The sequence below is a fragment of the Rhinopithecus roxellana genome, chromosome 7, assembly GCF_007565055.1.
Source record: "Rhinopithecus roxellana isolate Shanxi Qingling chromosome 7, ASM756505v1, whole genome shotgun sequence".
In the NCBI taxonomy this organism is placed as follows: Eukaryota; Metazoa; Chordata; class Mammalia; order Primates; family Cercopithecidae; genus Rhinopithecus; species Rhinopithecus roxellana.
The window spans coordinates 825,137-829,795 of NC_044555.1; the positions used below are offsets into that span (position 1 = coordinate 825,137).

The window sequence follows — 4,659 nt, forward strand, 5'->3', positions numbered from 1 at the left end:
GTACAAGGAAATATTGGAGCCAAAGCAACAGTAGCTAAGTGGAAAGACTTTTCTGCAAAATAGGAGGGTGTGCAAACACAGAAACAATTTGGCCCTTAAAGCTGATTTTGGCAAGGTGAAGTAAAAATGCAAGTGCCACTGACAATAGAGTTCAATCATAAATAAAAGGAAAAACCAGTTACAACATGAGGAGAAACGAGTTGGTTTCCTTTTGCCTCTAGTCTTATTTTGTGGTGTCAGGGATCATGTCCAAGCTGTCAGAATACCCATGAAGAAAATATCCAGAGCAGCAATAACAGGACTGAGGTACCACAGCAGTTCACTGCTTGTCTAAACAGAAGCATGAAGCCAATTTCAAAGTGTGAATTCAACCTGGTCTTTGGTTTTCAGCTAACTGCCTAACTTCTACCACCCCTTGCTATTGGCGAGAAAGAGCTGAGGACAGCTGATTCAAGGAGCAGCATGAGAACTCTGAGTTGGTGATGGTGGGAGTGGGTGAAAAGAGTTTTACAAAAAGCATCATATACATTTCCAAAGCACAGTGGACACTATTTGTGAACTTTGCACTACCAACCAAATGAAGCTTCCATCTGGCAGAAAAATGCAGTAACTGGAAAAGTTTTGAAGCCAAGGGGACACACTCAGCTGCATGACATCTAAATGCCAAAAACTTGTGTATTCCACTTAACTGTTAAGTGATTGGGAGTAACTGATAACTCTGAAAAGTGTAATATGTTTGTAATTGTGAAATGCTAAATACTAAAGCAATGGTGCCAGTAAAAGTGACATTTGGTAACTTTGGAATCCCTGCAAAGAAAAAGAAAGGATCCTTGAAGGTGTTTTTGTCGCATAGACACTAGAGCAGTGGTTCCTTTACTTGCCTGTACATCAAATTTGCCAAAGAAACGTTTAACTTACAGATTTTTTGGCTCTACCTCTTGGAGATTCTGCATTGATGTCTGAGATCCAGAATCTATTTTTTTTACTCCCAAGGGACTCTGATGGCCAGTTTTGTGAACCCTCAAATTAGATGACTTGAAGGAGGCCTACAGTTTGTATAAATAAATGACTGAAAGAAGGATATTCAAGGAACAAAAAGTTAATTACTGTTTAGAATAATATAGTACTTTGGCCCCAGATGACAGAGTGCAGCTGAATTGAATGAAAGTCTTGGAAGACAGATTCTGGCTCAGCACAAAGAGGAACCCTCTCACAATTAGATTTGAGAAGACCAGTGAAAAACTGAAAATCCAAGTACAGTCATCAACGGGATGATAAATGTGGGGACCAGATTGTTGTTACATGTATAAACATATCCAGTTGAATTGTGGCTTCTGGTGGCAATGAGTGTCTTCTTGTCACTGAACGTGTTCGAACGCTATGAGAACAGTTTTATCAGTAGAGCAATCACCCTTTAATTCGCTCTGACCTGCATTCTGCCTCCATTGCTCTGCTGTCCTTGCTTTTACTATGTCTCTGTCTCCATACTGAAAAATTTTTTAAAAACCACACTTTTTGTGATGTTAATAGCTAATGTTATTGATTGCATGGTGTTTACCAGGCATTATTCTATACAATTGAGGTGTTGCATTTTTTTTCCTGTTATTGATACTTTACTTAAACAAGAAAGTACAATTTCTTAAGGGGTTTCATAGTTGAAAAAGCTACAATTATATCATGTTGCAAATACATTTTTAAGTTTTTTTTTCAATTATAACATTAAAAAAAATGCTGTAAATGGAACTGTTTGGCTTTGATTATATATATTTCTTCATAGTCTTTACATGGTATCTGCACAAAGAATTATCTTCTACCTTTGTTCCAATTAATTGTTATATGTAAGTTGCTTTTTATTCCAGTGTATCCAGAGTGGTGAAATAAGAAGGCCAGCCGTGTTGCCAAAGTTTGCTCCAAGCATATAGGAGGAGATGGGCCATATGTACCAGCTCACTGACCTTGAGGGTGTTACATATCCTGTACGTGTTAGTTTCCTTATCTGCCATGGTCTTTTCCAATCCAGTGGTATAGAAAGTACTCCAAGACATGTTGCCACAAAACTAGAAATTGTAGTGATCTGGACACTATTCTCCCAAGTGAATATAACTCCCTTTCTAGTGGAAACTCTTATCCATGCTTTGAGATTTGGTCCTAACAAAAATAAACTTGGTAGAGTAGTAAAAGCAGACAAAATAACCACAAATAAAAATGTTTCCATCTTCAACTCTAATGGTGGCACTCCATATAGAACAAAAATTACATGAATGACATGCAAGAAACAAGACATAAGAAATTAATACAACATTTCAAAAATCTAGTCACCTTGTGTGATGATAAACTTCTTTTAGAGGATGCATTTGGTTTTGCTACTAAATATAATACTGGATTGACAGCAGTTAGAAAAACACAACATTTATACTGTGCTAAATGTATTATACAATCTGTAATTATGGTATAAATGTGTATTTTGTTTTATCCCTATGTGTTCTAGAATGTGTGCATGATTTTTAAAAGCATTTAAAAATTTTTAAATGTAGATTAAACATTAGAGACAATAAAGTCGTTATAATTTCTCACCTCAAAAAAAAAAAAAAAAAAGAAAAACACAACAGATGTACAACCATATTAAGTGTGCTTCCAATATTGAGAAGTTCTCCAAAAAGAATGATGGAATGAAGATGATCAGGCTAATTGAAAATATGCATAAAAGATGATTATACAATAGTCTCTTGATATCCGTGTCTTTCATTGTGTTTTCTTGGGTGGCTATCTGACTCTCCCACCTGCAAAAGGAAAAGGACACTGAGGCCTTCTGACATCAGGTATGACTCCCTGCCCTGACCTTTCTATGTATTGTATTTAATGCATCCAAGAAACCTATAAAGTAAGTCATATTATCATTTAATTTTATATGATTTTGTAAGTACATTTGAAATTCCTACATCAGAGAGCCTCATAGGCAGCTCACAATTATGCTGTTAAAACAGAACTCTTGGCCGGGCGCGGTGGCTCAAGCCTGTAATCCCAGCACTTTGGGAGGCCGAGACGGGCGGATCACGAGATCAGGAGATCGAGACCATCCTGGCTAACACGGTGAAACCCCGTCTCTACTAAAAAATACAAAAAACTAGCCGGGCGAGGTGGCGGGCGCCTGTAGTCCCAGCTACTCGGGAGGCTGAGGCAGGAGAATGGCGTGAACCCGGGAGGCGGAGCTTGCAGTGAGCTGAGATCCGGCCACTGCACTCCAGCCCCGGCGACAGAGTGAGACTCTGTCTCAAAAAAAAAAAAAAAAAAAAAAAACAGAACTCTTGATTTCCAACCTCTCTTTCAGGAACTGAGATAGGAATAACTTCAGTTTACACCCCTTTCTTTCTTGGTGATCTATCTATCTATCTATCCATCATCTACCTATCTATTTATCTATCTATCTATCATTTATCTATAGATAGACTGATACATTTCTATCAAATCTAATTTATCACCAACTCTGGTCCATTCTACCTTCACAATATTCGGATCTGTTCAATTATTTCCAATTCACTGACACTAACCTGGCACAAGTTCACCTCTAATTGGACAATGGCAAGAATCACTTGATTAGTTCTTTACTTAGACTATTTTCTCTTTTGAATGAGTAGATCTCCTTACAGAGAAGTTAGTTGTGGATGCTGTCCCCTTCTTCTTCCTGAATGCGTTCCTTCAGGGTTAGGCTGGAGATGATTTTTTTTTTTTTTTTTACCATAAACATCATTTTGGTATTATTGCATAATATTCCATCTTGTAGCTATATATCATTTAACTATTTCTCTGCTTCAGATCATTTAAATAATTCCTAATTTAAAAAAGTTTAGATTTCATTTATTAGAGCAGATTTAGATGGACAGAAAAACTTAGCAAAATATGGAGGGTTCCCATATACAGCCTCTTCCCTCCTTCTGGTTTTTTCTACTATTAATATCTTGTATTAATGTGGTATATTTGTTACACTTGATGAACCAGTATTGATACATTATGATAAACTTTGTCCATAGGTTATATTAGAGTTCACTGTGTGATACATACATTTGTATGGGTTTTGAAAAATGCATAATATAATATATCAGACATTAGAGTATCATAAAAAACAGTTTCACTGACCTAAAAGTTCCCTGTATTCCAGCCTTCCAACCTCCCTCCTTGCCTCCAAACCCCTGGAAATCTTTATTTTGACTTTGTTTTTGCCTTCTCCCCATCTCTACCTGCCCACTGCCCCACCTCCACAAGCACAGTCAATTTCCAAGCACCATCACAAGAACTAATATCTCCAAACACAGATTTTAGAGAAAGACAAGTGTAGCTTTATATTTTCTATCTCCCTCATAGAATTCTAGGTCTTTGAGGAATCTTAGAGATTATCTAATCCAATGATTTTTATTCTTCAATATTTTTGTGTACAATTCGTTATTCTATTTTTTTTATTGCAAGTGGATGAAGGTAGGGGTCTGAACCAGCATAGAATTTTATTTTGTAAGCAGAACAAGTGAACAGAATTACAAATTGCAGAGCCAGAGGCATCAGGCCAGCTTAGTATAGTCTTGCAAATCAAATATCTTATGGGTCTGCTTAGATCAACTGCATGTCGGTCTGTGATTTCAGCATGCCAGGAGTGTGCACATACTTACA

The 4,659-nt window shown here is 37.0% G+C and overlaps 1 pseudogene; it reads right to left on the reverse strand.

Moving 5' to 3' along the window:
- Positions 1–1,825: 1,825 nt before the first annotated feature.
- On the reverse strand, positions 1,826–2,746 carry LOC104667061 (annotated as a pseudogene).
- Between the last annotated feature and the right edge of the window lie 1,913 nt (positions 2,747–4,659).